Source organism: Poecilia reticulata, chromosome 1 (genome assembly GCF_904066995.2).
Source record: "Poecilia reticulata chromosome 1, P_reticulata-male-v2, whole genome shotgun sequence".
NCBI classification, from domain to species: Eukaryota; Metazoa; Chordata; class Actinopteri; order Cyprinodontiformes; family Poeciliidae; genus Poecilia; species Poecilia reticulata.
The window spans coordinates 20,003,992-20,028,847 of record NC_088830.1 but is presented as its reverse complement, the minus strand read 5'-3'; the positions used below and the strand labels follow the sequence as shown (position 1 = coordinate 20,028,847).

General features: G+C 39.7%; 1 protein-coding gene across 2 annotated transcripts in view; it reads left to right on the top strand.

Annotated features, from left to right (window-relative positions):
- The first annotated feature begins 22,897 nt into the window (after positions 1-22,897).
- ndst3 (N-deacetylase/N-sulfotransferase (heparan glucosaminyl) 3) overlaps positions 22,898-24,856 on the top strand; it is a 52,611-nt gene continuing 50,652 nt past the window's right edge. For both annotated transcript variants that reach the window (XM_008413612.3, XM_008413623.3), the window contains exon 1: positions 22,898-23,145. The gene's annotated coding sequence lies outside the window, so the exon portion shown is untranslated. The remainder of the gene's footprint in view (positions 23,146-24,856) is intronic.

The following is a 24,856-nucleotide window of genomic DNA, read 5'->3' as shown; positions in this document are numbered from 1 at the left end:
GTTGCTTCACCTGGGGGTGCTTCAGATGGTTTGTGTGAATTGCTCCCACATCCTATGTTGGCCTCTCACCTCTCACCGTGAGGCAGGTGAAATGGAGTTGACCTAAAGCGTGCTTTCCCGTGGCATGCCACAGAAATCGAATCTGATGGGGTTCAACAGATCAGACAAACTTTGGGGCCCAAATATGACGTCCACATCTGCTGGAGTCTCTCTTTTTGGACAATATGCTTTCCTCTCAATCCCTCCTCGCTCCTGCTGTCTTCAATCTGTCTTCCTCTTTACATCTGACCTTTTCACTTCAGAGTTTCTTTATACCAATGTGGTCTCTCATCTTGTTGTCTGTTCCTTTTCTCTCCTGCCACACCACTGACCTTTTTATTTTCATTCTTCCTTTATTTCTCTCCCCCTCCTCTCCTTCTGGTCTGGGCTGTAATTCAGCTTGTTTCAGGGCCAGTTAGGCAGCCAGCGGAGTTAATCTGTCCTTTCAGGTCATAAATCACTGCTTGGCATCTCTCGTTCTTTCTTTATCTCTGTTTCTTCTCCCCTCTTCCTTCATTTCTCTGGCTTGCAGCATGGATGTGAAAGCATACTCTCAGGTGATTGTGACCGACATTCTTAGGTACTCTTAGATGCATGTCTGAGCACACCAGGTAGGGTTTTCTTTGCATGTGACTCTTATTGCTTCAAAATCCAACAGATAGAAAGAAAAACTACTTACTGTTAAAGTGTCACAGCCAATAAGATAATACTGCTGAAATGTAAAGACCAATCAGAAGATTCTCTCAGCAATGCACTTTGGTCTGTTTTTCGTGTCTGTCACTGTTCAAACAGCAATAGCACACATCGTTAGTTTTAACCGATGAACTAGTAGAATATTTAAAGCATTTTGCCGGGTTTATTAGATGTCCTGTAATTGACTGTAGAAGATGATAAACTATTTAATTGTACCATGTATCACAGTATCAGTGTAATTCAATCAATCAATCAAATTTTATTTGTATAGCACATCTCAGCAGCAAGGCATTTCAAAGTGCTTTACATAATTAAAATAAAAACAGCATATGAGAGTGAATAAACAGTTAGAAAGACAAAGAGAACTTTTTTCTTTTAAAGAAAAAAAAAGGTTGAAAACGAAAAGATAAAAAACATTAAAACCCGCACCCCTTGTAGGACTTCAGTTAAACGTCTCACACCTCAGAGTTTTAGTTAAAACACCATTCAACAAGGATTCTCACACCTCAGAGTTTTTAATTAATTAAAATATATTATCATTCCCAAAACTCAACCTGAAGGTAAAGGTTTTTATCAAGCTGCATAAAATGAGTCATCAATACAGAATAGTAACAGAATCGTTAAGCCTGATAAAGTTCATTCCTTTGCCAGATTTAGATTTTAGTTTCATTAAACTCTGAAATCTGTTTCTGATAAGAATGAGACGGATGTCCCTCAGAAAATAGATTGATTTTAAATGAATACCATTTTGTATTTATTTACAATTAGGAATGTCATATACAATATTCTTCATACTCTGGAAAAACTGTACTTTTTTCGCAAATAAACCATTCTTAGAATCGTTGACCATCTTTTTGCATCTTTCCATTTGTTTTGAGGATTTATTTTGGTGATAAGCTTCAAATCTTTGAAAACCTTTTAAACAGTTTCTGGTTGTGAATTATGTGCATACAAAGTCAAATTATATTCTTTGTTTTAACATCTCACAGAACAGTTTAAATGGCCAAGAGGGCCACGGTGACTCTGGAGCAGCAGCAAAGACCCACAGCTCTGCTGGATTAAAGGGTTAGGAAAACTGCTATTGATGCACTCCACAAAAAAGACCTTTCACAGAAATGTAGCAAGAAAGAAAAAATCATAGTAGAAATAACCACAAAGAACCCCTGTTATCCAAAGATAAATCCCAAAAAGTCTGATTTAAAGTTTGCTACCAAACATGTAGGAAACACTGCAATCACATGGAATAAAGCATTCTAATCAGTTTAGACCAAAATGAACCGTTCTGACCTAATGCTAAATGTTTAAAATGGCAAAAATCTAATGGCACGCGCCTACCCAATCTACTGCACTTCAACCATCTACGAAGAAGAATGTGGAATCTGATCGAGGAAAACTGGTTCCAATGCACTGTGATTGTGAGAAAATGAAAAAGGTTCAGGGGGCATGAATGTATTTGCAAGGAACTTTATCTACAACCAGTACATGAGAAACCACTGACCCTTGTATCAAACTAAACTACATTGGGAACAAGAGTGGTGGAGTAAACGTGAAGGAATGGCAAGGTGAGAGAGAAATCAGGTTAGCGTAGCAGGGGGGATGAGAGAAAAACTATCGGGAGAAAACTCTTGTAGAGGAAAGTTGAATAGGATGGAAGCAGGGAGGGGCTGTAGGGTGGGTGGATGAATGAATGTGCTGTGGATCTATTGTGCCCAGTTCCTGAATGGAGTGTTAGGAAGCTAAGTAGTAACTGGTGATTTACAGCTCCAAGGCCATATCAGCTGTAGTGGGCAAACAATACCCTTTCACAGGCCACAAGAGGAGCCATTTAGGAGTGTGATCTGAAAGTGAAGTGGGGCGCCGTGTTTTGGAAATTGGCTGCTTGTTGCCAGAAAACACCTCAGCACCAGTCCGGAAAAAGCAGGGTGAGAAAGCACCAAGGGAAGAATAAATGAGCACAGAAAGTATTATTCTGATTATAGTTTTTCTGTGTGGTAATTTAACATGGGAACCTTGGGGGGGTGGTCATACTACCTGAATCAGTTCATGTTTTTTTTTTTTTGTTTTGTTTTTTTTGGTCAACTTCCTTCCTTCCCCAACTCTCAACTCCCTGCACTCAGGGAGATATCTTGAGACGGCAGTCATCACCAGTGAAAAGCTGGGGACCCTGAACCCAGACCTATCTGTGGCATTAGAACAACAAGCCCTGTGACGAATGGGAGAAAATAGAGGAGCAGCGATGTGTGTACGTGTGTGTGGGTGTGCACTCCCGCATGTGCGAGTCCTCAGCTACACTTCTGCCATTCTGATTTGTCGAGAAAGATAGATTCAGTTGACCATCCTGTCTCTATTGTACTGCAGAATTGTGATAAGGTACCCCACACGCACACACCCAATCATTCACCCAATCAGCAACTTCATCCCACACTGCATTGCCCATTCTGCTCTGCATATAGATTGCACGGAGGATAATCTGCAAAGAGGACTCAGCGGAAATAACACGAGAAGGGAGAGCTTGCAGACACACACTGAAGCACCTGCATGTACGACGGCAGCGGGAGCAACAGTTGGCTGTGGCTTTGCCTTCCCCAATCCCACGAGACCTCTATTTAGAGACCCCAGGGATTTCAGGCTGTATCGTAATTTCCATTCCCTTTCCAATTCACCCCCTCCTCTGTTCAGTCCCTCCTCATCCTCTGCCCACCACACTTGCTCCTCAGCTCTGACAGAACAGTTAATCATAGGCTCTGCAGGTCTCATCCTATGGGTGCGCACGTGCCTGCATGCACTTTACTTTTAGCCAAAGAAAGAATATGTCTCTCTCGCTTCATTTGATTTTGGCATGTGTATTGTCTTACTCAGGTGCATTGTAAAATACAAATTAATACAGTATAGAATCAAAAACAGTTTATATATTCAAACTGCAGAGAATGAATTGTGTGAACAAAGTTCCTGTGGAGTCTGGAGAAGCATTGAATTTAAAGGATTTTTTTTTTTTGTTTGGGTAAGTATGGAAATCAAAACAGCGCATTAAAAATACCAGAATTTCTGTTGTGTAAACCCATCCAACTATCCACAATTACATGGAGCAATTGTGGCACAACTTAAAACCGGTAACATTCAAAGAGGTAATATGCAAGACGCTCATGGTAACCCTAGAGGAACTACAGAGAGCCACACCTCAGGTGAGAGAATCCATCAATGTGACAAGTACTGGTTGTGCTTTTCACAAATATTGCCATTAACCCTTGTGCATGCGAGAACTGTGGCAAATGATACAAGTTTTACAGGTGTGGGGTCGGTTGGACCTAATTTGTAAACACAAGGGTTAAGAAGCATAAGGAGATAGCCACCACTTAAATATTTTAAAATGGAGAGAAAGAGAGACAGAGAGAGCGAACATGGTCAGAATGTCAAGACAAAGAAAACTCCTACATGCCCAGTAAATGGCCAAACCTTCCTAACTGAGAGCAACATCTTCAATACTCCTGGAATATTGGCCATCAGCTTTCATGAACTGTGCCCATCAGCAAACTGCAAGGCCACGCCGCACACACAGTTTATAGATGGGGAGAACTCATAAAAGCTGGCCGCTGCAGTTACTGTGCATCTAATTTCCGAATGACAATACCTAACTATATAGCAAAAAGCTCAAGAAACTTACAAGAGCTGAGTGAACAGAGGGAAATCAATGCAGCCGATGTTCCTAAACTAAAGGTAGGAAGTGGTACCTTACAAAATTTTTACAAAAATCTTTACTCATAACTAGTTGTTTTTATATACTGCTCCTACAACCGAATTCACAACAAAAAGTTTTACTTCACTCATACAGTCAAAAACTTGTATTTCTTAATATGTTCAGGGTCTAAAGCTTTGGGCTTCTCATCCAATCCATGTACCGTCACTTTGAGATGGTTGTAATTCTTCTTGATTTGGAACTTCCTGTCAGCAACATTGATGTAGGATTTTAATAGAGAGAAGTTTAAAACTGGGTCTCAAAACACCTCTTTGAAGTTCCAAAGAATAGTCAGACAAAGCACTTCAAACTCCAAACATAAATCATGTTTCCCTGTATTCATGTCCAGGACCTGGTTTCAAAGAAAATTCACAACGCTAAATATCGAAACATTTAAAAGGTTGGGAGTGCGTTTGGTTTTTGGTTTGTTGATAGTTTAAGACATTTGATGTGGGAGCTCCATCTTATCTTACTGACCTCATTCATCCATGCCACTCACCAAGACCTACCCTAGTATGAAATGTACCGTATTTCCCGCACTATAAGGCGCACCTTCAATGAATGGCCTATTTTAAAACTTTTTTCATATATAAGGTGCACCGCATTATAAGGCGCATAGAATAGACGCTACAGTTAGGGTTGCCACCCGTCCCGTATTGAACCTATACGGGACGCGATTTGTTCCGTATTCTACAAATGTGGATGTGTAATAATAAAAAAGTGATCCCTGAGTACTTTATATAGTAGTCTGCCCCAGACATTGTTTAACTCACGGTGTTGGTGTTGCGATATTGTGCCCAACTGCTTTCTGGATAACACAGACCAACCGAAACGCTGCCGCCGCAGTCTCTGTCTCTCTTCCCCACCACCCCCCAGGCTTTAAATGTATAGGGGCTGGTCCCTTGGTAACCCTAGTCGAAGCACCCCGGATGAATGTCTAAAGCCACTTTGTTGACATAAAGAATGTCAACAAAACAGTCCGACTCCGGTCGGCGAGGAGAGCCTTCCGCGACTGGTGATGTGGCCGGACGATAGTCACCCTTCTCCGTTCGCGCACAGCATGTTCATGGAGGACGTGGTGCTAAATGACCTGCAGACGACCTGATTATCAGGTCGGTAGGTAAGTAGGTCAGTCAAACTTTATTAACAAACCAGCGTTCTGACAACTATCCCAGCATGCACCTCACGCTTCTTCTTCTACAAGAGAAAATGAAGTCAGCGGCTGCTTACCGTAGTTGTATGCCACCTGATGTGGCTCAATATTGGTCCATATATAAGGCGCACTGGATTATAAGGCGCACTGTTGGCTTTTGAGGAAATTGAAGGTTTTTAGGTGCGCCTTATAGTGCGGGAAATACGGTATGTTTTTTTCCATGGTAGAAACCTTTTAAATCTAGGTTGAAGCCACTTAAAAGGTGTGCTCCATTTTATCAAATCTGGCTTTTAACACCGTTGGACTTCCAGCCATAAATGACTGAATGCAGGAGGCTGGTGTAACTATTGATTTAACGACACACTGCCTTAACCCACATTGATTCCAGCAACAGGAAGAGGAGGAGTTTCAGGAAGGAAACTCTGGGGTGTCAAGGGGGCCCTATAACCCAGGACTAAGGGGGTATTAACACCAGACACATTCGATCCATATTTGATTAAAACAGACCAGAGTTTGCTTACCCCGGACCATTTGTGCAGGAGTGAAAACACTCATATAAATTCTGGTGCAGACCAAACAACTGGACGGAGACCCACTTTTAGAGGTGGTCTCGATCTTCTTTCAAACAATTTCTGGTGAGAATACAGACTGGCCTTGATCTGAACCAGCTTGAGGAAATACGTCTTTTTGGACTTCACGAGCCACCGTTGCTGGGCCTTATGGTAAAAAATTATTCCCTTAGTGTTGCTAATGCTACCAATTATTGTACCTGATCCTCTGTTTTCTGCTTTGTGATGTTGCTGCCAGCATGTTGTGGGTCAGGGCAGACGGAGCATCTCGTCTCATTAACCTTGCAGCATGCGTTTGCTGACTGTGTTCCATAATTAGAAATATATAGTGAAACCTAAATTGAATAAGCTGGTCTCGACATTCAAAATTATATTCCAGTTGTAATGAAAAGCACAAATCTGCACAACAGAAATGCAGCACTTCAAAAGTTTGTTTTTCCGAGTCTGTGCTCCGACATTTCTGTCCAATGGGAGCGATGCTCATCACCAATGTGGCTTTTACAAATTTTAGACCACTTGCAAAAAAGCACTGCATAAGCAATGGGGTTACATGCAATAATTGACTTAATTGTAGTACTTTATAGAAAAGAGAGGTGCATGATGGAAACCAGGAATGATGACATCACTGGGTATGGATTCTGTAGTAGAGGGAGATGACTGAACTTGCACCACCAAAATCAGCTGGGTAAAAGAGGGGTGACACAGTAGGAGTTAATGTTTCCACAATCTGGTAATGGATCATTAGCGTAACAGTCCAGGACATGCATAAGGCAAGCAGGCGAGGCAAAGCAAACACGAAGTCCAGGTACACGTAGAATGGCTCAAAATGAATCTCAAAATTCCTCACCACACAGGCAAACAGAGGGCAGAGTGGATGGTCAGGAGGAGGAACAATAAGTCGGGTAAATGATCAGGAACAGAGACATGAAAGAAATTAAATGCTAAACCAGAAACAACAACAGACAATTTCACACTGAGTGAGGACCAGGTGTTTAAATAGGCAGAGGAACAGGTGAGAGCAATTAGCTAATCAGCAGAAAAGGAGGGGCTGTGAGCAGGCTAGCATGAATCATGGCAGGAAACAGAGAAATAATGACACATAGCAACATCGTACATTCATCCATATCACAGATATTTACACAATATGAGACAAGGAAATATAAGCTAATCAGAATTGTTGATTGATTTCTTTACATGTTTTGTGAATCTCTTTGGTCAGTTGCATAGTAGCTCTCCTCCATTCACATTTTATTTTAGTATTTTAAGCCCTACATACACTCTATGATCATTGCTGGGGTTTTGTCTGACTCAGTTAGCTCTTTGTGAATGCAAAACCATCAGCAGACGATGGCATTACATTTGTGACATATTCTCATCAGTCCATAAAATTCACAGTCCATCCCCAGACTTCAGTTTCTGATCCTTGCGGGTGGGGTGGGTGGGGGGTTGCTGCAGAAGACTTAACTAATGCGTAAAACTTAACTGTTGCAGTAAGAAAACAAATCAGAAAAATTAGAGTAAGACGCAATAATTTGGTCATATCTGATCAGCTGTCATGTTTGATGATTTTATCTGCTGTGGGACATATGACCACATTTTATCTGAACTCTTTTTGAGTTTTAGGAACAATGGGAATATTTTCCAATTTGAAAACAAACTACCCATAGCTCAGTCTTGAGTCTTGAGATGTTGAAAGCATTTGTCAAAATTGCACTTACAGACATGTCAAGTGTTTTTAACGAGGTCCAATCGAAGGAACAAAAACTCCAAGTACTTCCGCTCATGTTTTAACCTCTGCAGCTTCTCATCTGACAGGGAATTAACTGTGAGATTGATGTGTGTGAAGATCTTTTCACTAGAGTGCCTAATCTCTCCGATGTGCAACCCCACAAATAACCCACATCATACACTCAATTTGAACAATATTACCTGAACAAGTTTGCTCAGAGCTTGTAAACGTGCCTCAGTCTTTTATTTTTAAGACCTAAGACAATCTATTTCAACATCAGTTTAACAATCCTAAACTGGAATCATGGTGCAGAAAAAAAAAACAACTAATTCCATAAATAAACGGTGACTTTTTCTTTGAATATCTATAGAAATTCCCTCAACTTTTAGACCACATATAATTCCAATCACCTTTTTTCCATGAGTGTTTCACTGAATCAGTCATTACTGACAAAACACCAGCCCTGTAATGCGCTCAAAGTAAATGCCGCTGCTCTTGGTAAAGAACCATTAAAAATCATTTATAGCTAATGGAATAAAATCAAAGGACCACAATTAGTAGCCGAGTCTATATGCACACACATTACACAACCACTGATGTGCTACTTATCTTTAGGCTGTAGACATCAGCTCAGTGCCAAGCAACCTTAACGTTTGCTTTACACATAGCTGTAAGAGATGTGACTCATTCATGCCTGAGCTCCACATTGAATCCTTTCTGTGTTAGACGTCGTTAGTAGTCATAGAATGTGCTTGTTTTTTGGCTTTTTGATTGGTTGCTTTTCCAGTTGTTGCTGTGCCTTGGAATTTACAATTTGTATGTAATTTGGATTTTAGTTGACGGACCAACACAGAGTAGTGCAAGTTATAAAGCAGAGGGAAATAGTACATTGCTTTGTGTCCAGCCTGATTGAGCAAAAAAATATTTGAAGAACCTTTGGTCACAAAGTCTTTTAGGGGATGTTTGTAGCGGATTTGCACATTTAGAATGTGAAAGGTTTGCTCTTAAAAACAGCTTGAAGTCAGTCAAACTGGATGGAAGCAATCTTAACTGTGAAGTGTTGCCATAGATTCTCCATTAGATTAAGCTCTGGACTTTGACTGTGCCGTTTTAGCACATAGATATGCTTTGATCCAGATCATTCCACTTAACCTCTGGCTAGGGCCATTACTTTCTCTCTCTCACCATAAACCTAAGAAAAATGCAGGAGAAAAGGTTTCAATGTATTCCAGCTGTACTTCCTGGAATGTCTTAAAACAAAATTGCCTGCTGGCAGCAGGCAAACGGGTTCCTATAAAGAGGGTTAAAAACAAATGGTTGTCAAACCTCTGACATTTAATTGTGTACAGAAAAAAAAGAAAACCTAAAACTACTTTGTTTGGTCCATCACATGCAGTGCTCAGTCAAAACGTTTGTGGCTTTAATTGCACAAAAATCCTTAATGCGTGCATGAGGACTCTTTGGATCTCATCTCGGTCATTGTGGTCGCCTTTTACACCTGCTCATACGATGCGCCGCTTATTTACCCAAAGCTCAGCGTCCACCCACAGTGACCCCCGACCCCACGCCTCCCTGTTATCGTTACTGTTATAATCTTGAAAAAAAAGGGGGCATCGATGAAGCAATTTCCTTGTCAGTGTCACTCGGCATTGAGAGGAGCCAGTAGAAGTGACTTTGGATGCCCCCTGGACGCCTCCCTGGTGAGGAAGACCCAGGACATAATGGAGGGGCTTTATTTGTTTCTTGGCTGTTCTGGGAGCGTCTTGAGATCCCCTCAGACGAACTAGGCTTGGCATCTGAGGAGAGGGAAGTTTGGGCCTTTCTGCTTAGACTGCTGCCCCCATGACTCAACCCTTGATGAGCGGAAGATAATGAATGGATAGATAGATGAATGAATGGAAACTTTACAACTGCATACTGAGTTACTAAATTGTTAAGTGGTGGGGGGGAAAAAGCAGCAGAAGAGCTGGTTTAAACAGTACAGAGGATATCTGCTTCCAAAATCCAAGCAGACTAAAATTCTGTAGTGGAATAATAATATATAATACCTAAGATATTTGATAAAGCTTCATCATTTGGAACTTTATACATAAGAAGATTACTGTAATTATATTTTGCAGGTAGTCAGTGCTCTCACTGCAGATCACAGTACTCTCACTGCAGCGTTTTGAATCAGCTGGAGGCAGAAAGTAATTTGAACATCCTGATAACAGGTAATTGAAATAGTCTAGAAGCAGCAAATGCTTAAACTAGTTTTCTGCATCACTTTGAGGTTGGATATTCCTCAGTTTTTCAGCACAGGTCTAAAAGGTGACATATATTTCTTTAATCTTTGGATCATAGACCAATCTTTCCCTCACCAGTATTTTTTACAGGTCTAATTGAGTAGCTGCACAATTACTGAGTCAGTTTTGTAATAAGTCATTTAGAGCTGAAACCAGGTGTTTATATATACACTGAGACACAAGACACAGTGTGTTTTCACAGCATGTAAAGTTAATTCAGACCAAAGAATTATCACTTATTTCTATTTATTTAAGGAATACTAAAATAGTTTTGCATGGATTATGTCAAATTTCAAAGTTTAATGATAGAAAAATGATCATAAAATTACAAGAAAGTTTGCGTTAGAGGAAGTAAAATCCACAAGATCAAGGGATGGCGTGAGATTTCTGCGCTGCACTTCTTTTTTTTTATGTGCAAGCTAACCCCTCCCTGCACTTATTCAAGTTGATATAATATCCTGCCGGACACACACATCCGACCCTCTCTCTCATACACACACACGGCATAGCCATCAAGTGTCCGTGCAAATGTAGGTGTGAGGAACTATTTCAAGTCAGCAGTTCTGAGGTGTGAAAATTGCTCCTGCTCCCCAGGATATTTTTAATTTCCTATTAAATATCATTACACTCACATGATTATGCACAGGCACACACACACACACACACGCACACACACACTGCTCTTTCCCTCTCTCTCTGTCAAAGACAAACTCGCCAAGTTCACACTGCATGACTGACCAAGTGATTCTCATCCTTGTCCTCCCTTTCATTAGATAGGGAGCGATCTATTCTGGGATAGAACGGTAATTCTTTGTGGTTTGCTCAGCTGAAGAAACGTCTCCAATAGCAACTGAGACCTATGGCCTCCACCTGCCCTCCACCTCCTATGGTGTCCAACTGTCTTTCTCCTGGATTCTTCTTATGTCTCTTTTTAGTGTGCACCTGTATTATTATTATTATTATTATTATTATTTCTTTTTGGCTGTGTGTGTTTACATGTAAAACAGAATAGGATGTAGCGCTCACAGATCTGTAAGAGAGCAAGAGCTAGGGATGAGCACGTCAGTGTCAGATGTGGACTTGTGAGACCGAAGAGAGGAGTGATGTGACTGTTATTGATCCTGCCTGGTAATTACAGCACGATTTATTACAAGAGGAACAGTGGGGGGTGGGGGGGATGGAGACAGAATGTGGAGGTATCATATTTAGTTTGGGGTTGTAAGGCAGGTTTTAGGCGAGAGCGAACAAGGTCAGAGAGAGACAAAGATAGATCACTTTACCTCTCCCTCCCTTGAGTGTGATGTGATCTGATCCCTCCTGTGCTTTCTGACATCCTCTGTTTTTTTTCTCCCCCTGCACTTGTTCCTACTTTCTTTTATATATATATTTATTTATTTATTTAGATCCTCATGTGATAATATGGTGCCAACTGCGAAAACATGCATTCCCTGCTGCATACATCCAGCTTCCACGTGTCTTTTTTGGCTGTCAGAAGCATCACTTGTAATCAGTGCTAAAGATGAAATGTTGATATGATATGAAACGAAGGTGCGTGCTGTCACTCCAGCAGCAACAACCCTGCCGGCGTTTGTGGCTTGTAAAAAGTGTGGGAGCACAGGGTTGTTTACAGAGACGTGTGGGCGTCAAACATGATCTTGTGGGTACACGTAGTGTGCCTTTATGTGTGTTTCTGTTTGTGCAGAGGCAATATTGTTCCCGAATATGTCAAAAAACTCTGTTCTTATTGGCGAACCACATCCTGTCTTTCAATGAGTCACAAAGAAAAACACGCTAAAACCAAAACATACCAGGTCTACTCATGTACGCTTCGTTGCACTGTAGATGCATTATGCCTTCCTTCCTGTGACCATTCACTGTTTTGTAATTACTTTCTAGCTGTGACCTGCAAACACATTATTCCCGATTAAAGAAAGAAAGGCGACAGTAGATTATGGAGTTTGACTTTGAAAAAAAGTTATAAAAAGGTGTTAAGACTTCTGCACACACACAGCAAAGCAAAAATAGGACATAGATCCTCAATATTCTTGGAAAAACTACATATGGATACACGTCAAGCGCAGCTGATTCCAACACTGTTGCCTCAAAAGCCTGATGAATTTAGTTTGGTATACTACTGACAGAGTGAGAGTGAACATCATGGTGAGATCAAATGAGCTTCCTGGGTCTGCCAGAAGGAAGATGGTAGCAACTTATGAGTCTGGTAGGGGATTCAAAGAGGTCTCAAAAAATTTGAAATCACTCTACTCCATGAAAAATAGTCAACAAGTGGAGGACACTCAAAGTAACTGCCAACATGCTCAGGTCTGGCTGTAAAGCAAATTGAACAGCCCACGAGATGCTGATAAAAGTCCACACAGGCCCTAAGATGTCATCACTGGTCCTACAATTGGCTCCTGTTACTTTTGATATGAAAGTGCAATTTTGTAGAACCGGAAAAAGACTGCAAAGGTTTAACTTTCAAGGGACGTGAATAAGGAGGAAACCAAGACTAAGGTTTGACATATAGAAAGTAAAGAAAGACCAGGACGTATGAAATAATATTGTTAGCCCAGATCTTGATCTCAATAAGATGCTGTGGGGTGACTTACAATGCATTCAGGAAACCTTTCAAACTTTTCACAGCTGAATGTGGAAAGTGGAACAAACTATCCGATCAGTGATGAAGACTGGTCTCTAATCTCTAATTGAGCAAACGAGCCTCATCAAAACACATTCTGACTTGTTGAGTTTGACTACATTTATCTTGTCATCATCCAAACAGGAAACTGTGGAAGGCAAAAAAAAATTAAAGTAATGAAAATAAAAATAAATCTAATGTTTAGATAAGGGAGCTGCAGCAAAGACTATCATACTTGGGTCACCAGGTTAAACAACAACTATTAGTATATATCTGCATGCCAGTTGGTTTTTAGTTGTCCTACCATCACAAACATAAGATTTAAATGTGGAGTTTAACTCCACTGGGACTTCAACAAAGATTTAAGATGATTGAGTACAGTGGAGTATCTATGATAATATGGGTTGGTTTCTCTTCCAAAGGCCATTAGAGCCTCGTTTGAGTACATGGAATCAGATATATCCAAACCAACACAGGGAAAACTCAGACACAAAATAAACCTTTCACAGCCACATCAGCCCTGAGACCTAAATCCAATAGACAGCCTGAGTGGTGATCTAAAGAGAGGAGAGTCTGCAAGCAATGTAGAGAGAGAAATAGTGAAAAGATACAAAAGATTCAGTGCTTTCCAAATTCCAAAACGTGGTTGTCGTAATGGTTGACAACAGGCCCAGTAATTCTTACAATTTCTAAAAAATTTATTATTTCTGAACATTGGGTTTCTCTGTCTCCCAGCTAAATGCACTCAACTTAAATACTCAATTTTTCTACGTTTATCAGTGTGAGATTATGATAATTTTTGCATTTGACAGAGGTGACCGCATATTTTACCATGCCTATACACAGATATAAAATTAAGTTCACATAAAGCTTATATTTATAATGATCTCATCAGAATAAACATCTAACGTGAAGGTATGAAAAAATAAAACGTGATTTTATTTTTAAACAGAGCATAGTTTGCCTTTGTATGTTGCTATGGAAATCTTGCAACTGGCAACAATCCTGTAATAGAAAGATCCTGGTTGGGTTTATCTATATGCCGGATCCAAAAATGGAGAACGGCATACTTTTTTTCCCTTTGTTTCTGTATGCGTGTGTGCTGCAGTGCATGTACATGTCTACTTTTGTACAATAATGATTGGTCAAAAAATATTTCCCTATAATTTGCCTGGGGAGTGTGGAGTGAGAGGTGTGTGGTGATGGCTACTTACTCACTTAGCCTGTGAGCTCTTAGGAGAACATCTATCAACATTTTCAGACTTAGAAAGAGGTCAGGAGTCATGAGTTTGGTTTATTTCTTTCTCTCTTATGGAAACAAATGCACACAAACAAAACTATCCAGTACATTTATCAAAAACATCCAAGCTGCAGGCACATGTTGACATAGAGTGAAATATAACTTTTATATGGAAGCAGGCAGAGAGCTGATGCATCTCATTGAACAATAGTCTGAGTAATTAGGGCAATTAGTGCGGACAGACAAATATGGGACTTAGCTTGTGCCAAACAGAAAAATAAAACTAGATGTTGATAAAATCCATCCTTTTTTTTGTAAGAAGTCATACCCACAAATCTGCAACAGTTAAATAAATGCTGAGAGGAGGGGACAGATCTAAATATATGCATGAGAAGTCCACACAACAACAACAACAACTGTAAAGCAATGGTTATGAGTCTGCAAACTCTCAACTCTTCTCAACTGGGGACTGCAGCTCCAAAGAGGAACTTTATGGATAGTCATCCTCACCCCCGAATGGCTTCCACTGGAGATTATAGGGTTTCTCAAACATGCATAAAAGAATCAAAGTAACACTCCGGGTATGTTCTTTTGATGAGGGAATAACATTATAGCATGATATAAAGCTAAACTAAAACAATACAGTTGTTTGTGTGGTAGCATTTGGTATCTGCCAGCTAAAAGAAACTGGAAGAGATTGACAGACAGCATGCCAATTATTTATAGCACTATGAGACTAATGCTATAAAGAAATCCTTCTCTGGGATTTGAACCCATGACCTTATTGCTACAAGGCAACAGTGCTACCTAGAGCACCACCGTTTAGTCGTCCCCTGATGACAGATTCTTTAACTTATAATTTCAGCAACCATATATCACCTCGTCTCAAACTGCATCCATCATTACTAATATAGTTTCATTTAGATTAATTAGGGACAAGTTAAATCATAATTGTATTATATTTATTGAACTTCTCATTATATTCTAATTATATTTCCATTTAGTGTGTTTCCTGTAAAGTATTAGAAATCATGGGCCCTGATCAAACCATACCTTAACTCTTGTGTTTACAAAGAGACCCCACCCGACCCCACACCCGTAAAACGTGCATCATTTGCCACAATCCTCTACGTTTGCCTCAGTTCTCGCACGCACAAGGGTAAAATTCCTGCTTGAATGTAAATTTTTTCGGCTCTCAAAATGGTCGTGACTTGATGCACACATGGAAGAAATGTCCTTTGGTCAAAAGGCAAAAAGTCAAGATCCAAAACCGCAAAAGTATGAAATTGGAAGTGTTAAAATACGAGCCATTTTTCACTAATTAGACAAATGTGTTGTTGAGAAATGTTGAATAGTTAACAATATGTATGTTTTTATCTTATTAGAGAATATTTATCCTGAAGTCTGAGCATGTAGCATATGCTGTATGTTCGCAAAAAGAAACAAAAATAACAAAATCTCATTTTGGCTAATCTTCGCACTCAGTTTCCTGAACTGAAGAAACAAAAAACCAAACTGTGCACACACTTTGCTAAACTGAGGAATGAAGCCTCCTTGATATCTCCTTTTAGTTTTTCTGTTTGGCACTTCTACTGCTCTGTAATCAAGTAAGTTAAAGTATCACAATCTCTGCCAAAAAGCCATTTAAGACCTACAATCTGCCCAGTTTTTTTTTTTGTCTTGATTTTAATTAGGGTGCCTTGGCATGGACGCTAGCTGAATACCTGCCACCGTGACTTCTGCCATCACATGATGCTAAGCGATGGTAATCTCTCCCAGTTTTTACACTCCAGATCCATCCAGTCTCTTTAGGCCTCACAGAGGGACCCGACGCTCTACAGAGCCACCATTTAGCTCTCAGCGGGGCAAAGAGACGATCGGGGAATCAGTCGCGCCTCCTCTCTTATCTCTCACTTAACAAAAGCCTCTGATGAAGACAACAAGCACTCTCCCTCACGCTCGCTCTCATTTATCTCCGTGCTTCCCTCTGTTTAGCAGTCAGAGAGCAAGTTGAACATGGCAGCTCTGCCACTTTCCACATAGCGCTTTGTTGTGTCTGTTCTCACATGCGTCTCTGTGAGTGACTGCATCCTCGTGTGCACCGTTGTGAGTAAGAGATGACACATGTGCTTTCATGCTTTCTCTGCTCTCTCAGCAGTTCTTGCTGCGCGGTCTGCGGCTGAGAAGGTCGCTGTAATTACGTTGAGCGTCAACACAAACATGCATGGGAACGTATAGCTTACACTGAACCCTGCATGCTGATGTCTGGTAATTCATATCTGGCTTATTGTTTGGTGCAGCCAAGACCAATGCTGGAGTGGCTCTTCTCTTGTCATGTGGAAGAAATGGGTGAACAGCCTCTCTAATTACACTTCACCCAGTGACACTAATTTACATACAAACACAATTGCGCTCCAATCCAAACCTTCATTATCGCTGGATTCCATTCTGTAGGGCATGATATTTTGGCTGTTATATTTCATTCAAGCTTTGTTTCGCAACACGGCTGCTTAGTCATTCCACTTAGTGCGAGACACAAATTGTAGCCTTCCAAGTGATAGTACAATCCGAGAAGATGTGCAAATATCACAAACTAAGGAAAGGACAACTATAAGGGATATGACGCAAAAAACAAAACCTCTTTAAGTTTTTGCTCTCATCATCTCTTATTCATCATATGTGCAAACATTTTGACACCTGCTTCATTTGTTAAGGCAAAAAATTGATTTCCAAATTAGATAAATATTATTTTACAATTTTATGTATCTTATTTGCACAAAGCCATTCATGCTCTTTGAACTTGTTCCAGATAAACTCTGATGTGTTTTCTTACTTTTACAGAGTAGTTGCTACTTTTGCGTATCAACTACTTTGTTACATATCTACACAAAGTAGTGCATACGTAAATGAACGCAAAAAAGATTTTTTTTTTGTTTTGACAAACAAGGATCTTAAAAATGGGGAATGAGATGATATTCAGCTCTCCAAGCAAAATTTTAGCACATTAGGAAAAAATGAGCTCTGAAAAAACTTCTAACGTCCATAGTCAGAATCAGCTTTATTTGCAAGATTTGTTCACACAAACAAGAAATTTCACCCTACAGGTCCTGGAGAGAGGAAGGATCTTCCCTGTTGATCCTTTCTGCAGACATAATTGTGTTTTGCAGAAGAATCTGTGCTCTTTTGTGGATGATCTGCAGTTTGAGTTCTTTTATTTTGGAAGTGGTAGTTTGGCCATTTTGTTATCCGGACAGTGGACATTAACCAGGTTGATTGAGGGCAAAGGTGAGTCTAGTTGCTGAAGTTTCACAAGCACGCCTGCCTGTTTACCTCATCGAACTCCTCTAAATCCCATAGAAAGCTGCTGTGCTGCCAACAGTAAATTTGATGAAAAATGGAGGAAAAATGCCTAGAGAGTACAGACTGATGCTTAGGAGTTACTGTCTATTTAAAGTGACCACAGAATGGTGGCAGAGAGCATAATACCTTCTGCCTCAACGTGCTTTTAAAGGTTAATCAGTATAAAGTACCATGACTTACCAAACCTCTCGGCATCTCTTCCATTCTGAAAATTGTAATTGTTGTTGCACACGAAGCCGGAGCAGACTAATCAAAAAGTGTTTCAAGGAAACAATTACCCCAGTTCACTGCACAAGTGAAAAATTTCTACTTTGAGAATGACTATGAGCAAGTCCCTGCTTGTATTTGAATTGCAAGAGAATGTGACATTGTTGCAAACTCAGTCCCCTCTTTCTTCTTTTCAAAAGAACAAAAATCAATATCTGTCACTGTGTGGTACGGTTAGCCCAGACATTCCCTTAATATGGAGAGCTTTTTATTTATGCTTCAAATGAAACTGGTTACACACAATAAAGTCAAGGTTTTTCTAAATAAAATAAAAAACATGCAAAGATGCAATGTTTTAAAAATTGAGTGATCATTGCAAGTTATTTTGCTTGCTATATTAAACATATTTGTAATTATAATTTTCCTTGTGAAGCAGCATAACAAAATCTTCAAAGATTTGGTTTATTGAAGGGGATTGGTTCACAGTTCTGTCATAAAGTCTTCATACAAGTCATTAACTTTATCTTTGTTTTTGCAATCAAATTCTGTCATAAATCTGCAAACGAAGCACCTAATTTAAAACAACCCTGTGCATTGATGAACACTTACTTTTCACTTTGATAAGCAAATAGGTATTTGGATGGGAAGAAAAGCTGCTGGATAAAAAGATTGATGATGGTTTGGACTTGTAAAGCAGTCAATGGCACAATGTCTGTAAAAATCTGATGAAAAAGAGAATAGCTTCAGTAGCAAAATCCCCTCACTATAAAAGCAGCTCAAAACCACAATGAATCACCTGGGGACACACAAGCTGATGGCTATCACAGCCTACCAACCAGAATGTAAACTCTGGATAGATCTTAAAAAACAAGAGCATGCCTCACAGCCCAGCAATCTCAAAGTCATTTGAAAGAAGAGAAGCCACTCCCAGAAAGAACAGCTATAGAACTCCTGTCTGGTCAGAAGATTTGTTCACAAACTATGATATTTTATGCTTTTTGTAGATCAACTCTCAGGGTTCTTAAAACAGATCTCAAAAGTTTAGATTTTTTTTTAATTACTCTTCCGTTGTTTTTAACATATAAATACAAATTTCACCACAAACTGATCACATATACTTCAAGGTCGGATAGACGGAAGGATGGAATTAAAAGATGCGGTGCATCTGGAAAATATTCACAGCATTTCACTTTTCCTAAATGTTAAGGGACTGTTTTGCAGGAGCACTCAAACACCATATTTCCTCCTCATCATAATGGGTTAATTGTGTGTAAAATTTTGAGGAAAGAGATTATTTTAATTCAGTTTAAATAATCTCTTTTCAACAAAAGGTTGAAAAAGTGAAGCGCTGTTGGTACTTTCCAGTTTCCAGTTTACTGTAAATGTTACAGGAAATATTTTTCCATGCTCTATTTTTCTTATTCATATTCATACCTGGAAAATATTTCTGTCAGATATACTTTTCAGCAAAATTTAGGATTCCAGATTCATCTGTGACAGAATTTGCTTGCTTTTGCATGGACCTCAATTACAAAATTACAAATCAGTCTGCCTCACTATTAGTGAGTTCTTCAGTATATAAGACTACAATGGTGAGTCTCGCTTGGAGTCTATGCATTTTGTTTTTCACATACTGACTGGTGTTCGCTCACTCACTCACTCACACACACACATGCACACACACTAAATAAGCCCCATTGTAAAGCCATTATAATGTGAATGAGGGCTGCACTAGCTCTACTGAGGTTTGTGTGAGTAAGAGTGTGTCAAAGCAAATGGGTTGGAGAGATTGATGAACTGGCAGGGAGTAAAAGGAGAACACCTAATCAAGTTAAAACACTGTGAGTGACAAGCAGTAGCTCCTTGATCGGCACTCAAAAGCACTTTTGCCTGATATGCAAAAAAAACAAACAAAACAGAGACCATAAAAGGGAACATAGGAGGGTATTGAATGCGGTATTGAATGAGGCCATTAAAATTGTTAAGGATGCAAGTTTGAAAATGTAACATGCAATAAGGCTTGTGGATGAATTTTACAGTGTGAAATAGTTTTTTGGGAACATATCCAATCTTAACATTAAGATTAAAATTCAACAGAATATGATTGCTCAATCAACCCCTATTGATGTAGGTTGCATTATGAACATGTATACTAGCTTAGTGAAGGATATGTTACAAGTGGCAGTGAAATACATGTTACAAGTGGCAGTGAAATAATTGAATTCCACTTTTACTTAGTTTAGCCACAGCACCCATTTTTAAGGTAGAACTTGGTGTCAAAATAATGGTAAGGCTGATGTGCTTGTATGAGTTTTATTATCACTATTCATTTAGTGAAATGTATTATCTGTCATAAAATAGTTTCTTTGTTGAAGTATGAAGTTAAGTTTGTTCCCAACTTTAGCCAATATAGCAGTAGTGACAATGCTAACATCATATAGACTCCAGTATAGAACGTTAAAGATGAAATATTTATATTGGTTGTGATATCATTGACTTTAGCAACTTTGCAGAAATAAATGTTTAAGGCTCCGTTGATGCAACAGTTTAAGTTTGTATCCACTTTCATTTAGTTTAGGTACAATGCAAGTGCTAATGGGTCTTAACCCTGAGACAGTCATTGCTAATGGCAGCACACTTTAACCACGGCTGTCTGAAGAAAAATTGGCTACTGTTTTGAAATGTTTTTATATGTTAATCACAAAGCCGTTTGTATTTTTATTTATTTTTTGTTCTTTTTGCAATGGAGGACACATTAAATAATTCCATTTCAGAAATGGGAAAGATGCCTGTTGGCAGAGGTGTCTGCTGTCATGAAGGAAAATCCTTCAAATTTGTTCTGGCACACCAATGAATACATCCTTAAGACTGTATTTTTATTAATCAGGAGTTATTGCAAATTATTGATCTGCGCTTGTAACTCTTTTAAAAGCATACAGGAGAAAAATACTGCCAACTCTGCTTTGTGTGTACTTTGACTGATTACATCACAAGAAGCACAAGAATCTAGAATTAATATATTATTGAGAATAGTAAATTTTTGAAAGCTTTCAACATTAATCCTGAAGCATTTAAATTAAGTTTGAGCTGGTATAGGAACCATCTTATGTGTTTAAAAGGAACAGTTTGTGATGGGTTTATAGGTTATACAAAACGTGTTCATTATATTTTTCTGTAAAATTTTTTCTCAGATAAGATATAATTTTTGCTCAGTTCTGTCTCTTTTGAGCTCCTTTCAGAATGAGCTGTTTTAGGGCCTCTGTCAATTTAAATCCAAATAAGATACAGCTGGCCACACCACCCAACTCACTTTTTACACTCAAAAGGAACACATGTATAAGCCATCTTATACACGTAAAAATGTCTGCACAAAGATGTGCAATTGCAGCTATATCTTTGACCCTGAGTCAGAAACAGAGGAAGTGGAGCCTCCTGCATAACCATGCAGCAGTGGTTTCTGAATGGTAAGTCAATGGCAAAACACTTGTCCTCCACCAGCCATTGTACAGCGCATACAGGGTTAGAGGGAAAGAAAAGTTACTGAAATGAATAAATAAACTGATGTGAACCCCCGTGGGTTGATAGGTGAGGAGCTGGGCTTGAATGGGGTTGCTAGGCAATGGGACAGGGCCTTCCTTGTGCCTTAATAGGTTTTTGAAATGGCTTGTTTTACAGACTTAAAAAAAAGAACATTAACTTAATGCCAGAAAATGTCTGGATGATGTTTTTAAGTGCTTGTCCTGTAGAAAAGAAGAGACCCAAGTGAAAGTTCAAAAACATGCAAAACGTGAAATTTGCATAATAGCTATCCTTTAAGCTAGAGTTTGTCTGCAGTGGCATCTAAGCCATGATGAATGATGCTGTGGATGGAGACGCTGAGGCAAAGGGTGATAATTAACTGACAAATTAACTGGTACAAATCAATTTATCTTTTTGTTGCAATCCTTCTATCTAATTAGTGTCCAAACACACATGCCACTTGCTCAATAAATAATCGCCATACAAATGGGTTCATTATATTATCTACCAGTCAATGATTTGATGGCAACAGGCACATTTTCTGAAACCCATAATATTTTCTCGCATACAAATCAAATATTCTATGACAACCATGTAAAATACAAATTATAAAATTGACATTTATTTTATTTTTTACAAAGAAATACATTCTCGAATTTGATTTCATTTGATTGCATAGAAATGTCTGGCGGCTTTAAATGTAAAGTCAGAAACATTCTTCTGAAATGTCAACTTTAAAATTTTTATATCAGCTCTTGATTGTACAGATGCATTGTAGGCTTATATCTCTTTTCATTTTTCTTTATTAAAGGCAATCAATGTCTGTTGTGTTTATGTGAAGTTTAATAAGTCATGAAGCAGGATAAGTAAAAGCTAAATATTTGAGAAACTAAAATACTTAGAGTAAAAGTATATTTAAAATGATTAGAATTAAACTTTTTTGATAATTTTTTATTTTACATTTTCAGAATTTAAAAATGCTCATTTATATACAGGGGAAGAAAATGGAATAAAAAAAAGTAATAAATTCTGAACCGTGTGCAACGATAAACGATAAACTTTTATGTTGATCGTTTTTAGCTGTTTAATCTGTGCATCTAAGTTACCAAAGTTATTGTTTTTCAGTGCATATATATATCAAAAACTGTTATATAAAAAAATATATATAATTTTATATTTTTTTTGTATGTGATTTTATCGTTTCTGATGGGCAAGATATTGATTTTTGTCTCTGTTTTTCCTCCTGTCACGTAAATTTGACGCCGAGAGCTGAAAGTTATTTTAAACAGCGAGAGGGAATCGGCGAGGGGCGCGATCAGCCCGCACCGGTGCGCATCCACATGTGACATCGCTCATCCGAGCAACACCAACTAACGGGCGGAGAGCTTTTACCCACCCCGTGATAGCTGATGCCCGAGAAAAAGGCTGTTTGTGTCAATCAACCCCTACCTCTCTCTCGTACCTCTCTCTCTATTCCTCCTCCCCCCCCCCCCCACCCCCCCCTCTGTCCCCTCCACGTTTTCTCCCTCTATCGCCTCCGCTAGTCAGGCGCTTACAAACCAGCAGCCTTTACGCGCGCCAGCCTGTCGTCAGCGGGCAGCCGGATGCGTCGAAGCTCCGCCGCATAACGAGCTGAGATTCACAAACAGATATCGTAGTATAGGGCGGGATAGCGGGCGGGGGCGGGGGGGAGGAAGAGAAACAGAAGTGTGATGAATGGGGGGGGAGGAGAGAGGATCATTCCGACTGGACGACCCTGCTGCTTTTGTAGAGACGGGGAAGAAAGAGAGGAGGAGGTGGGGGGCGGGGGGGGGCGAGAGATGGCACAACGCCTCAGCATCCAAAACACACGGGTGCACCACCGAGACTGGAGCCCCGGACCCATCACCGGCACCAGCAGCAGCAGTAGCAGCAGCATCGCGTTCACCGCTCCGCCGCCTCGCTTCCTCCCGCACGGCAGCCGCTCAGCCCGGGTTAGAGGTAAGTGGGCGAGTCTGTGCAGGTTCCCGAACATGAACTACAACAGCGTGAAGCGGGACGGGAAACTGTTGAATTACGTGTTATTAGAGTTTCGCAGGGATTTGCTCCGGTTGGATTAGAAGGTGTATTAAATGAAATTATTCAAAGAAGAAAAACAATGCGAGACGAGAAAATTAAGTCAAACAGGGCTGTTTTGTTTTGCCTCTTTCCATTGTTTACACTATGCGCAGCACCACTGAATTACTTGTTAAAACTATAATCCTACATTAAGACAACAATTAAATAATAAATTGCTAACTGATAGAAAAGAACAAAAGATAATATTTTATCTTTTTTTTTTTTAGTTTAAGCAACTAAAGTTGTTAATCTGAGGGTGAAACTTCCACGTGAAGTCTTTTTTCAACCGGTGCGAGCGCCCTCTTGTGTCTTAGCGAGAAAGCCTAGTTGTACCTTTTATTAACATGTTAAATCAGTCTTCCATTCAGTCAGAGCTCCAACCATCCATCAGCTTCCATAAACCGCCTCCACTGTTGCTTAAAGCACCGTTTATTCCTAAAGAGTCAAGAGCGTCTTTGTCATCGCCCGTCTCCTTTTTTTTTCTGAATCTCATACAGGAGATTCTGACAGTTTGATAACCTTGAATTAAAATTGTAAACATTTTAGGTATTTCAGCCAGATGACTTCCAGTGTGCAGCAAAACATTGGAGAAGAGTCAGCACTGCACTACTCCATACAGCCGAAGACACATAAGCTTTCTTTCGTACATAAATAAAAGGACTTTGAACGTGAAAGAAGGGTGTGTGGGAAAATCTTATTGGTTTTGAACATTTTTGTAACTGTGGTATACTTTGATACCTATAGCTGATGTCTGATATGTAACAAGATTTTTTTGGGGGACGAGTATTTTCATGAAAGCGCTAATTAGCGCAACTCACACTAGTTACTGGCATACGTAATGTCGTTTTCATCCTTGTGCTGGTAGATCTCCAAAGAGCAGTTCCATTTTTTTGCTCCCCCCCTTTCTCATTTACTGATCTAATATTTCAGGAGTATGGCTGGAATCCCTCCTCTTTGACCTTCTCCCTGCTTGTGTTCCCTAAAAGTGAAGAACACGAAAAAAAAGGGAGAGATGGAAAATCTAAGAAGAGGCCATTGATATTCAAACTGAAAGAAGTGGAGGAGAGGGGCACAGAGAGACAGAACAGGAGGAGGTGGAGGAGGAGAGAAAAAGCGAGAGAAAGAAAGAGATGCTGTGGGATCTTTTCTTCTCCCTGGCTCCCGGCACATACATTAAGATGCTAATCCTGCTCTTTTTTGTCTGTTTCTATAATTCATTGCGTTTTGTTCCTTTCTCCTTCTCACTTTTCTCGCTCTCTCTCATTCTCGCACTTCTTTTCCTCTGTGCTGTCATGGGCCTCCCTCCCTTCAGATTAGCGCTCTTGGCAAAAGGATTCCAGCTCTAATTTTGTGGTATTTCAGATGATTAGGTTCAGAAATAGGACAGAGGTGCTCAGAGTTTGGCACAATTAGAGGAAATCTCTGCGGAGCTTTATGGGACTGATTAGTTGAGCTCCTATTCACCTCCCTGCAAGACAACATTAACACACAACCAGCTGTTGTTTATTTGTGTGGATTGAATTTTGTGTCATGTTTTAACTGGGATGTCATTTTGCATGTATGCGTGTGTGTGTATGTGTGTGTGTGTGTGTCA